Source organism: Staurois parvus, unplaced genomic scaffold, assembly GCF_062004578.1.
Source record: "Staurois parvus isolate SC_StPar_1 unplaced genomic scaffold, SC_StPar_1.0 ptg001347l, whole genome shotgun sequence".
Classification (NCBI taxonomy): Eukaryota; Metazoa; Chordata; class Amphibia; order Anura; family Ranidae; genus Staurois; species Staurois parvus.
In genome coordinates this window covers 285468-298157 of record NW_028319143.1, presented here as the reverse complement: position 1 = coordinate 298157, position 12690 = coordinate 285468, and the positions used below count along the sequence as shown (strand labels likewise).

At 47.1% G+C, this 12690-nt stretch overlaps 1 protein-coding gene across 1 annotated transcript in view; it reads left to right on the top strand.

The window, feature by feature from the left end:
* Nucleotides 1-4744: 4744 nt before the first annotated feature.
* The window catches only part of FBXO41 (F-box protein 41), a 224529-nt gene continuing 216583 nt past the window's right edge, over nt 4745-12690 (top strand). The window contains exon 1 of the mRNA XM_089661500.1: nt 4745-4901. The gene's annotated coding sequence lies outside the window, so the exon portion shown is untranslated. The remainder of the gene's footprint in view (nt 4902-12690) is intronic.

Below are 12690 nucleotides of genomic sequence, written 5' to 3'. Positions count from 1 at the left end.
TGGGGGGTGCGCCTAATATTTATATTGATGGTAACTGTGTTCCATGCCATCATTTACTCATTAGACTGTCAGCTCTTGGGTCCACTTAATGTTTATAATGATGGTAACTGCATGCCATGCTGTCATCTACTCATTGGATTGTCAGCTCTTGGGTCCACTTAATATTTACTACAACGATGGCAAATATGTTCCATGCTGCCATTTACCCTATAGATTGTCAGCTCTTCGGTCCATCTTGGAGCTCCTGTAACTCTTACAGTTTGCACTTGGGGGGAGGGTACACTTAATATTTATATTGATGGTAACTGTGTTCCATGCCATCATTTACTCGTTAGACTGTCAGCTCTTGGGTCCACTTAATGTTTGCTACAACGATGGCAAATGTGTTCCATGCTGCCATTTACCCTATGGATTGTCAGCTCTTGGGTCTACCTTTGAGCACCTGTGACCGTTACAGTTACTAGATGGGGAGAGTACACTTAATGTTTAAATGTTGATGGCAACTGTACTCCGTGCTGTCATTTACCCTATAGATTGTCAGCTCTTCGGTCCATCTTGGAGCACCTTTAACTATTATATTTTCCAGTTGGGGGGTGAACATTATAACAGTGATGGTAACTGCATGCCATGTTGTCATTTACTCATTGGATTGTCAGCTCTTGGGTTCATCTTGGAGCTCCTGTAACTCTTACAGTTTCCACTTGGGGGGAGGGTACACTTAATATTTATAATAGTAATGGTAACTGTGTTCCATGCCATCATTTACTCGTTAGACTGTCAGCTCTTGGGTCCACTTAATGTTTACTACAACGATGGCAAATATGTTCCATGGTGTCATTTACCCTATAGATTGTCAGCTCTTCGGTCCATCTTGGAGCTCCTGTAACTGTTACAGTTTCCAGTTGGGGGGTGCGCCTAATATTTATAATAATGATGGTAACTGCATGCCATGCTGTCATTTACTCATTGGATTGTCAGCTCTTGGGTCCACTTATTGTTTGCTACAACGATGGCAAATGTGTTCCATGCTGCCATTTACCCTATGGATTGTCAGCTCTTGGGTCTACCTTTGAGCACCTGTGACCGTTACAGTTACTAGATGGGGAGAGTACACTTAATGTTTAAATGTTGATGGCAGCTGTACTCCGTGCTGTCATTTACCTTATAGATTGTCAGCTCCTCGGTCCATCTTGGAGCTCCTGTAACTCTTACAGTTTGCACTTGGGGGGAGGGTACACTTAATATTTATATTGATGGTAACTGTGTTCCATGCCACCATTTACTCGTTAGACTGTCAGCTCTTGGGTCCACTTAATGTTTACTACAACGATGGCAAATGTGTTCCATGCTGCCATTTACCCTATAGATTGTCAGCTCTTCGGTTCATCTTGGAGCACCTGTAACTATTATCGTTTCCAGTTGGGGGGTGAATATTATAGCAGTGATGGTAACTGCATGCCATGCTGTCATTTACCCTATAGACTGTCAGCTCTTGGGTCCATCTTGGAGCTCCTGTAACTGTTACAGTTTCCAGTTGGGGGGTGCGCCTAATATTTATAATAATGATGGTAACTGCATGCCATGTTTACTGCAACGATGGCAAATATGTTCCATGCTGCCATTTACCCTGTAGATTGTCAGCTCTTGGGTCTACCTTTGAGCACCTGTATCTATTATAGTTTCCAGTTGGGGGCGAACATTATAACAGTGATGGTAACTGCATGCCATGCTGTCATCTGCTCATTGGATTGTCAGCTCTTCGGTCCATCTTGATGCACCAGTCACTGTTACAGTTTCCAGTTGGGGGGTGCGCCTAATATTTATATTGATGGTAACTGTGTTCCATGCCATCATTTACTCATTAGACTGTCAGCTCTTGGGTCCACTTAATGTTTACTACAACGATGGCAAATGTGTTCCATGCTGTAATTTACCCTATAGATTGTCAGCTCTTGGGTCTACCTTTGAGCACCTGTGACCATTACAGTTACTAGATGGGGAGAGTACACTTAATGTTTAAATGTTGATGGCAGCTGTACTCCGTGCTGTCATTTACCCTATAGATTGTCAGCTCTTGGGTCCATCTTGGAGCTCCTGTAAGTGTTATAGTTTTCAGTTGGGGGACAGTGCGCCTAATAATTATAATAGTGATGGTAACTGTGTTCCATGCTGTCATTTACTCGTTAGACTGTCAGCTCTTGGGTCCACTTAATGTTTACAACAATGATGGCAAATGTGTTCCATGCTGTAATTTATCCTATGGATTGTCAGCTCTTGGGTCCATCTTGGAGCACCGGTCACTGTTGCAATTTCCATTTATAATAGTGATAGTAACTGTGTTCCATGCTGCAATTTACTCATTGGATTGTCAGCTCTTGGGTTTTTCTTGGAGCTCCTGTAACTATTATAGCTTCTAGTTGAGGAGGGGGGGTGTACCTAATATTGATAATAATGATGGTAACTGCATGCCACGATGTCATCTACTTGTTGGATTGTCTCCTCTTGGAGCACCGGTCACTGTTGGGGGGGAGTACACTAAATATTTATAATGATGGTAAGTGCGTGCCATGCTGTCATCTACTCATTGGATTGTCAGCTCTTGGGTCCATCTTGGAGCACCGGTCACTGTTAGGGGGGGAGGGGTACGCTTAATATTTATAATGATGGTAAGTGCATGCCATGCTGTCATCTGCTCATTGGATTGTCAGCTTCTGGGTCCATCTTGGAGCACCGGTCACTGTTGGGGGGGTACACTTAATATTTTTAATGATAGTAACTGCATGCCATGCTGTCATCTGTTCACTGGATTGTCAGCTCTTTGTACCATCTTGGAGCACCGGTCACTGTTAGGGGGGGGAGGGGTACACTTAATAATTATAATGATAGTAACTGCATGCCATGCTGTCATCTGCTCATTGGATTGTCAGCTCTTGGGTCCATCTTGGAGCACCGGTCACTGTTGGGGGGGGTACACTTAATATTTATAATGATGGTATCTGCATGCCATGCTGTCATCTGCTCATTGGATTGTCAGTTCTTGGGTCTATCTTGGAGCACCGGTCACTGTTAGGGGGGAGGGGTACACTTAATATTTTAATGATGGTAACTGCATGCCATGCTGTCATCTGTTCATTGGATTGTCAGCTCTTGGGTCCATCTTGGAGCACCAGTTACTGTTGGGGGGGTACACTTAAGATTAATAATGATGGTAACTCCATGCCATGCTGTCATCTGATCATTGGATTGCCAGCTCTTGGGTCCACCTTGGTGCACCGGTCACTGTTAGGGGGGGAGGGGTACACTTAATATTTATAATGATAGTAACCGCATGCCATGCTGTCATCTGATCATTGGATTGCCAGCTCTTGGGTCCACCTTGGTGCACCGGTCACTGTTAGGGGGGGAGGGGTACACTTAATATTTATAATGATAGTAACCGCATGCCATGCTGTCATCTGTTCATTGGATTGTCAGCTCTTGGGTCCATCTTGGAGCACCAGTTACTGTTGGGGGGGTACACTTAAGATTAATAATGATGGTAACTCCATGCCATGCTGTCATCTGATCATTGGATTGTCAGCTCTTGGGTCCATCTTGGAGCACCGGTTACTGTTGGGGGGGGTACACTTAATATTTATAATGATAGTAACCGCATGCCATGCTGTCGTCTGCTCATTGGATTGCCAGCTCTTGGGTCCATCTTGGAGCAGCGGTCACCGTGTCCCCGCCTCCTATGTACACCGCAGGCACCGCGTCTAGCAGACACATTACAATGTAATTCGCAGAGGACCTGCTTGGAGTATGAGTGATGATCCTGGATCTGTAATGAGTATTGATGGCACTGGGCTGCCATTGGTGCAGGCAGGGGGCCATGTAATGGATATCAATTATAATGCCATGTATTGGGGGGGGGGGGTATATTATCAAGCATGGTGAGTCCATCCCCTTGCAGCTGCTGCTCATACCGCTCGCTATGGAGTCCATCCCCTGCAGGTGCTGCTCATACCGTTCGCTATGGAGTCCATCCCCTGCAGGTGCTGCTCATACCGCTCGCTATGGGCTCGGTGCATTTCCAGCGACGGTCAGCGCAGCCACAGCCGACTTAGGGAGCGTGTGCCAATACACGGCGCCGGCGGCAGACGTGCGCTCCATCCCCTCCCTGCGCTGTGATGCGTTTGCGGCGCGGTTGGTGCATTGAGTGACGCTCCCTGAGCCTGGTGCACATCTGGGCATCGGTGAAGGTCCCATGCAGCGCTGGAGAGGAGACACTGCGGCCATCTGAGCCTATAGGAGGGAGGGGGACTATCCTGCATCTCTGGGGTGAGCAGGGCCTGCATCCGAGCCTGGCATTGCAGGGTTAATGCCAGCATGATGGGGGGAAGAAAAAAAAAAAAAAAAAAAAAAGGGGGTGGGAAGACCCTTTAAAAAAAAAAAAACCCTGCAGACATGGAGGCAATGCAGACTCATCGTAGTGCATGTCTCCTGATGAAGGCGCCGGGCGCAGGGCACAGCGCGCTCTAACCCCACCGCCGCCTTGGCATGCATGCCCTCTCATTGCCATTAGCTGCTGCTGCTGGTTGGGGGGGTGCTGATTAGCCTTCCCCCTCCTCCATCATCCACCAGAGTGCCAATCCTAGTGCCCGCCGCTTGCAAAAAAAAAAAAAAAGGACTGGGCCATGTGAAGACGTTGCCCTTGGGGAGGAGATGGGGGGGGGGATAATATCAGAAATGGTCTTTCATTGACACCTATGTACCATCCTCCTTTTGCAGGGGTGGGGGTCACCAAGGGGGCCACCACGACGTCGCCGCTGCTTGGAAGAAGAAGCCGTGAAATCTGCTCTCGGGAGGAGAGGTGGAGGGGATTCTGCGGCGTCCAGACCCCCCCCAGCAACATGCAAGAGGTGGGTGACATGTAATAATGCCAATTATGGGATCAGGGGGATTAAGAGGGAGAGGTGGTGGTGGTGGGGGGGGGGGGGGTTGTCCTGGAAGATCCGCGAGGAGGAGAGCGGAGGAGCCGCGGGCTGGGAGAGCCGGTGATGGAGAGAGGTGTGCTGGAATGAGGCCATCCACACATCGCCATGTGTAGACCCGTTTAAATGGCACTTTCCCCCAAGAGATGCTGGGATGCAGAGAATCCTGGCCGGTGGCTCCAGAATGACCCCGGGGAGGGGGGGTAAGGCACTGGGGGGATGATCTTTTACCCCCCCCCCCCCAGGATGAATGTATAATCAATACCTATCACATCCCAATTCTACTATCCTCTCTAAGCTGCTTTTAAAAGGGTCGTTTTATTGAAAAACCAGCCACAAGGCTGGAATAAAATGGGGTCAACCATGGCCGGGGTTCTTCACTGTAAAAGCCATGATAGGGTACAATAGTGTGAACCTTGATCTAGCGGGTACCCCAGATTGCTTCAAGTCAGGGGCAGACTGACCATTTGGAAACTCGGCAGTGCCCGAGGGCCCAGGGTCAGTAGGGGGCCCCATGAGATGCCCCTGGTACCTTTTTCATAGTCTTTTTTGAGTTTGGGCAAGGACACGGGGGCCCCATGATCCCCTATTGTCCGGGGGCCCCATGAGTTGTCAGTCCGCCCCTGCTTCAAGTAGATATAAACCCTAACAGGGTACTGCTGATCTCCTGAATTTCAGTGCTGCTGATCTCCTGTATTTCAGCGCTGCTGATTTCCCGCATCCTCTTTGCAGCCACTTCCAGTATACATGCACTTGCTCCAGCGATTGCTGGGTGGCATTTCTCAGGACAGGTTTCCAAATTGCCCATGAAATAGGAATTGACATTCCTGCTTATAGTATTTACTGGATAGGGTGACAACGCTGAAAAGCAATTGGAAGACAGAGGCAGAGTGTTGTCACCTTATACCAGGAAGTGCCTAAACAAAGGTTTTCTTGGCAGGATCACTAGAGGTTTTTTTTTTTTAATGAGAGCTATTGCTGGGTGGCATTTTTCAGGACAGGTTTCCAAATTGCCCATGAAATAAGAATTGACATTCCTGCTTATAGTATTTACTGGATAGGGTGACAACGCAGAAAAGCAATTGGAAGACAGGGGCAGAGTGTTGTCACCTTATACCAGGAAGTGCTTAAACAAAGGTTTTCTTGGCAGGATCACTAGAGGTTTTTTTTTTTTAAATGAAGGCCGGCCATACCTGGGTCGAAATTTGACTGATTTTTCGTCCGAAAATCGGACCTAAGACTAATCAGGTGATTTTCACTCTGTTAGTGGGTCAATGGCACTGGCCGATTTTTGTGGTTCCTCCCCTTTTCGTTGATTGGAAAAATTGTGAAAAATGACCGATTTTCTACTCGATGGTCAAATCGCAAACAGGGTAAAAACATGGCAAAAATGCGTTTTTGCTGTGTTTTTGCTTCGGATTATTGTGAAAGTAGCCTTAGGGTTAGTGAGAGAGTTAGGGTTCAAGTGAGGGGTAATTCGACACGGGTCGAAATTGGACAGATTTTTCGGCCGAAAATCAGACCTAAGGATAATCGGTCGAATTTCGATCTCCTAGTGGGTCAATGGCACTGGCCGAATTTTGTGGTTTCTCCCCTTTTCGGTGATCGGGCATGTTGGAAAATTCGTGAAAAACGACCGATTTTCGACTCAATGACAGTCAAATCGTACGATCGTTTTTCTGAAAAGAATATGCGCATGAGCCGTGACCTGAAGGAAGTTTCGCCTGTTATATGGGGTGAACTTTATGATTCGGTCGGCCGATTTTCGAAATCATTGATGGCGCCATCGGATTACCGAGCGAACGTTTCCGATTTTTGGACGAAAAATCGTTCGGAATTCGAACCATGTATGGCCTGCATAAGGCTTTAAAAAGATTGATAACGAGGGGGAGCACTCAGAATCTGGTGTAGCTGTGCATGGCAGCCAATCAGCTTCTAAAGCCGGCCATACGCGGGTCGAATTCCGAAATAATTTCCTTTCGAAAATCTTTTCTAAGAATTTTCGTTCTAATTTCGCGCCATTAGTGGGTCACAGAAACGGACGATTTTCGTGCGACCATCGAATTTGAGCGATTGGGCATGTTGGAAATTTTTTGAAAAACGAACGAACTTCGAATCAATGATGGGAGAATCGTGCGGGAAATATAAAGCTGAGACCTGGAAAGAAAAGAACGTTCTTGGCCACAAAAAATCTTTTCTGTAGCAAAATGAGGAGAAATGTAATCAGTTGTCTGCAATTCCTTCACTGTATAATCAGAGGCTGGGGGATGGGCAGGCATGCTGATTGGAGGAGAAAACGGAGTGAACAGAGGGATGAGCTTATCAGTTGTCTGCTATTCCTTCACTGTCTAATCAGAGGCTGGGGGATGGGGAGGCATGCTGATTGGAGGAGACAAAGCGGAGTGAACAGAGGGATGAGCTCATCAGTTGTCTGCTATTCCTTCACTGTCTAATCAGAGGCTGGGGGATGGGGAGGTGACCAGACTGTATTGCTGTTGCTACAGTAAAGAAAAGTCAGGTCAGCAGGCTGACTGTGCGGCAGAGCTGTATAAATCTCAGGGCTGGTTGAACATGAGTCATGCTGATTGGAGGAGAGAGCGGAATGAACAGAGGGATGAGCTCATCAGTTGTCTGCTATTCCTTCACTGTCTAATCAGAGGCTGGGGGATGGGGAGGTGACCAGACTGTATTGCTGTTGCTACAGTAAAGTCAGGTCAGCAGGCTGACTGTGCGGCAGAGCTGTATAAATCTCAGGGCTGGTTGAACATGAGTCATGCTGATTGGAGGAGAGAGCGGAATGAACAGAGGGATGAGCTCATCAGTTGTCTGCTATTCCTTCACTGTCTAATCAGAGGCTGGGGGATGGGGAGGTGACCAGACTGTATTGCTGTAACTACAGTAAAGAAAAGTCAGGTCAGCAAGCTAACTGTGCACCAGAGCTGTATAAATCTCAGGACCGTCTGAACATGAGGCATGCTGATTGGAGGAGAGAACAGAGTGAACAGAGGGATGAGCTCATCAGTTGTCTGCTATTCCTTCACTGTCTAATCACAGCAGGGGTGGACTGACCATTTGAGCACTCAGGCACTGCCTGAGGGCCCAGGGTCAGTAGGGGGCCCCATAAAATGCCCCTGGTACCTTTTTATAGGCTTTTTTGGGTGTGGTTTGAGTGTGGGCGAGGACACAGGGGCCCCATGATCCCCAATTGCCCAGGAGCCCCATGAGTTGTCAGTCCGCCCCTGAATCAGAGGCTGGGGGATGAGGAGGTTACAAGACTGTATTGCTGTAACTACAGTAAAGAAAAGTCAGGTCATCAAGCTGACTGTGCGGCAGAGCTGTATAAATCTCAGGACTGGCTGAACATGAGGCATGCTGATTGGAGGAGAGAGCGGAGTGAACAGAGGGATGAGCTCATCAGTTTTCTGCTATTCCTTCACTGTCTAATCAGAGCAGGGGTGGACTGACCATTTGAACACTCAGGCACTGCCTGAGGGCCCAGGGTCAGTAGGGGGCCCCATAAAATGCCCCTGGTACCTTTTTATAGGCTTTTTTGGGTGTGGTTTGAGTGTGGGCGAGGACACAGGGGCCCTATGATCCCCTATTGCCCAGAGGCCCCATGAGTTGTCAGTCCGCCCCTGAATCAGAGGCTGGGGGATGAGGAGGTTACAAGACTGTATTGCTGTAACTACAGTAAAGAAAAGTCAGGTCAGCAGGCTGACTGTGTGGCGGAGCTGTATAAATCTCAGGACTGGCTGAACATGAGGCATGTTGATTGGAGGAGAGAGCAGAGTGAACAGAGGGATGAGCTCATCAGTTTTCTACAATTCCTTCACTGTCTAATCAGTGGCTGGGGGATGGGGAGGTGACCAGACTGTATTGCTGTAACTACAGTAAAGAAAAGTCAGGTCAGCAGGCTGACTGTGCGGCGGAGCTGTATAAATCTCAGAACTGGCTGAACATGAGGCATGCTGATTGGAGGAGAGAGCGGAGTGAACAGAGGGATGAGTTCATCAGTTGTCTGCTATTCCTTCACTGTCTAATCCGAGGCTGGGGGATGGGGAGGTGACCAGACTGTATTGCTGTAACTACAGTAAAGAAAAGTCAGGTCAGCAGGCTGACTGTGTGGCGGAGCTGTATAAATCTCAGGAACGGCTGGACAAATCTACATCTCCTATACATGTATTCACATGGTGTATTTTTGCTTGCCTGGAGCTCTGCTAACATTTAAAGAAACTCTTGAGCTGCCTTTGTTAACCTTCTGGCAATGCCAGTTTCCTGGCTGCCACATTCTCTAAATCCCTGGCCTGCAGCAAAATGATTTGAGTGACGTTAGGATCTGCATCTGTTGGCAATTATTGAAGCCTGAGGATCTGAATGGCAGCAAGCCACTTAAGAAGCCAGCTGGCCAATGCTTAGAACCAGTTCGGTGTCAGTCAGCTGATGGCAGATCGCCTATTAAAGGATCATTCAAAGCCTGGGATAGAGGCCACGTCACCTGACCACCATTACAAAATTTCAAAGTTTGTAAAAATTGTGCATTTGTAAAAATTGTAGATGGCGGGTTCATTACATGTTTAACCGATTCTTTGTTTGTACCATCCCTGCTCAAATATCTACTGAAAACCAAAAGGGGAGGGAGGAAAAAAAAAGAAATGGGACTCTAATTGTACCAACACAGAGATATCAATCACATAGAAAAGCAACAATGTTTTTGTTATGAACGTTAAAAAGCCAAAGTTTTGACCATCAACTACTATAGACATCAAAATATAGTGTAGCAATCCGTATACTATAGTGTCTCAATGATCGACGCGTTTCACCATCACGTCGCTTCCTCACGCCAACATGCAGATTTAGTATCATCGATGGAACATTTTAGCTGAGATTCATGGGGCAAAAAAAAAGAAAGGGATTGAAAAATAGGGTCACCACAATGAAAGCACACACACATGAGCCAGAACCCCATACTCAAGAAGCAGGGGGTAAGGGTGGGCAGCACAGTGGCCAAGTGGTTAGCACTTCCGCCTGGCAGTACTAGGGTCGTTGGTTCAAATCCCACCACCTGCCTGGAGTTTGCATGTTCTCCCTATGCCTGCGTGGGTTTCCCCTGGGTACTCCGGTTCCCTCCCACACTCCAAAGACACGCTGGTAGGTTAATTGGCTCCTGTCTAAATTGTCCCTAGTAAGTGTATGTATGAATGTGAGTTAGGGACCTTAGATTGTACCCCCTTGAGGGTTAGGGACCTTAGATTGTACACCCCTTGAGGGTTAGGGACCTTAGATTGTACACCCCTTGAGGGTTAGGGACCCTAGATTGTACACCCCTTGAGGGTTAGGGACCTTAGATTGTACACCCCTTGAGGGTTAGGGACCTTAGATTGTACACCCCTTGAGGGTTAGGGACCTTAGATTGTACACCCCTTGAGGGTTAGGGACCTTAGATTGTACGCCCCTTGAGGGTTAGGGACCTTAGATTGTACGCCCCTTGAGGGTTAGGGACCTTAGATTGTACACCCCTTGAGGGTTAGGGACCTTAGATTGTACACCCCTTGAGGGTTAGGGACTGATGTGAATGTACAATATATGTGTAAAGTGCTGCGTAAATTGACAGAACTATATAAGTACCTGAAATAGATAAGGGAAACATCCCCCTAAGGCAGTGGTTCTCAAGCTTCCTAATGCCGTGACCCTTTAATACAGTCCCTCATGTTGTGGGGACCCCCAACCATAAAATTATTTACCCAGCAATTATAATTCATGAGTGTCATTTTACCTTCAATACTGCTGCTTTCAGCACAGTAGCTGCTTTCAACACAGTAGCTGCTTTCAGCACAGTAGCTGCTTTCTACACAGTATCTGCTCTTTACAAATCAGAAAGGGGTTGCGACCCACAGGTTGAGAACCACTGCCATAAGGGGTTTATTCAAAAAGCAGAGATTATATAGAACACTTCATTATGAGTTTCCATTACTATTTATTTATTTCAGGTACTTACACAGCGCGGTCAATTTAGCACTTTACATATATATTGTACATTCACATCAGTCCCCGCCCCCGAGGAGCGTACAATCTAAGGTCCCTAACTCACATTCAGGGGCAGACTGACCATTTGGAAACTTGGGCACTGCCCGAGGGCCCGGGGTCAGTAGGGGGCCCCATGAGATGCCCCTGGTACCTTTTTCATAGGCTTTTTTGAGTTTGGGCAAGGACACAGGGGCCCCATGATCCCCTACTGCCCGGGGGCCCCATGAGTTGTCAGTCCGCCCCTGCTCACATTCATACATACACATACTAGAGACAATTTAGACAGGAGCCAATTAACCTACCAGCATGTCTTTGGAGTGTGGGAGGAAACTCATGGTACCTGGAGGAAACCCACACAGGCACAGGGAGAACATGCAAACTCCAGGCAGGTGGTGCCGTAGTTGGGATTCGAACCAATGACTTTAGTACTGCCAGGCGGAAGTGCTAACCATTTAGTCAATGTGCTACCCATACTGTACATGGCTACCTCAGAAAGACATATACGGCTACTCAAAGGGGTATCATCCTCCAAAAGCTTCAACCAAGATGAGAATAGCCTCCCGTCCAGTCACTTGCAACAAAATGGCGCCACAGCATTTTTGCAGGTGACAGGATGGGGGTCTATTTTCATCTGGGTTAAAGCTTTGTTGGAGGATGATACACCTTTGAGTGGCTGAATATTAATTTCAGAGGTAGCCATGCATAGTATATTCATGGAAACTATATTGGCAACCTATGGCATCTCCGTGAGCGACGCGTTTCATGATTACATCGCTTCCTAAGGAACAGCACCAACATCTGGACTAAGTATCATGGATGATACAGAGTAGCTAACCTTCATAGGGCAAAAAAAAGAAAGGAACAGAAAAATGGGGTAGTCACCACGAAACCACATACTCATAAGCCAAGAAGCAGGGGATAAGGGAATCTCAGTGAGCGACGCGTTTCATGATTACCTCGCTTCCTCAGGAACAGCACCAACATCTGGATTAAGTATTATGGATGATACAGTGTAACTAACCTTCATAGGGCAAAAAAAAGAAAGGAACAGAAAAATGGGGTAGTCACAACGAAACCAAAAACTCATGAGCCAGGAAGCAGGGGATAAGGGAATCTCTGTGAGCGGCGCGTCTTATGATTACGTCACTTCCTCAGGAACAGTTTCAACATCTGGATTAAGTATCATGGATGATACAGAGTAGCTAACCTTCATAGGGCAAAAAAAAAGAAAGGAACAGAAAAATGGGGTAGTCACAACAAAACCACATACTCATGAGCCAAGAAGCAGGGGATAAGGGAATCTCCGTGAGCAACGCGTTTCATGATTACGTCGCTTCCTCAGGAACAGCACCAACATCTGGATTAAGTATCATGGATGATACATTCTAGCTAACCTTCATAGGGCAAAAAAAAGGAAGAAAAATGGGGTAATCACCACGAAACCACATACTCATGAGCCAAGAAGCAGGGGATAAAGGAAACATCCTCTAAGAGGTTTATTCAAAAAGCGTAGATTATATAGAACACTTCACTATGAGTTTCCATTACTATCCTCTACATGGCTACCTTGGAAAGGAATATTCGGCTACTTAGAGGAGTATCATCCTCTAAAAAAGCTTCAACCAAGGTGAACATAGCCTACGGTCCAGTCACCTACAACAGAATGGCGCCACAGCATTTTTGCAGGTGACAG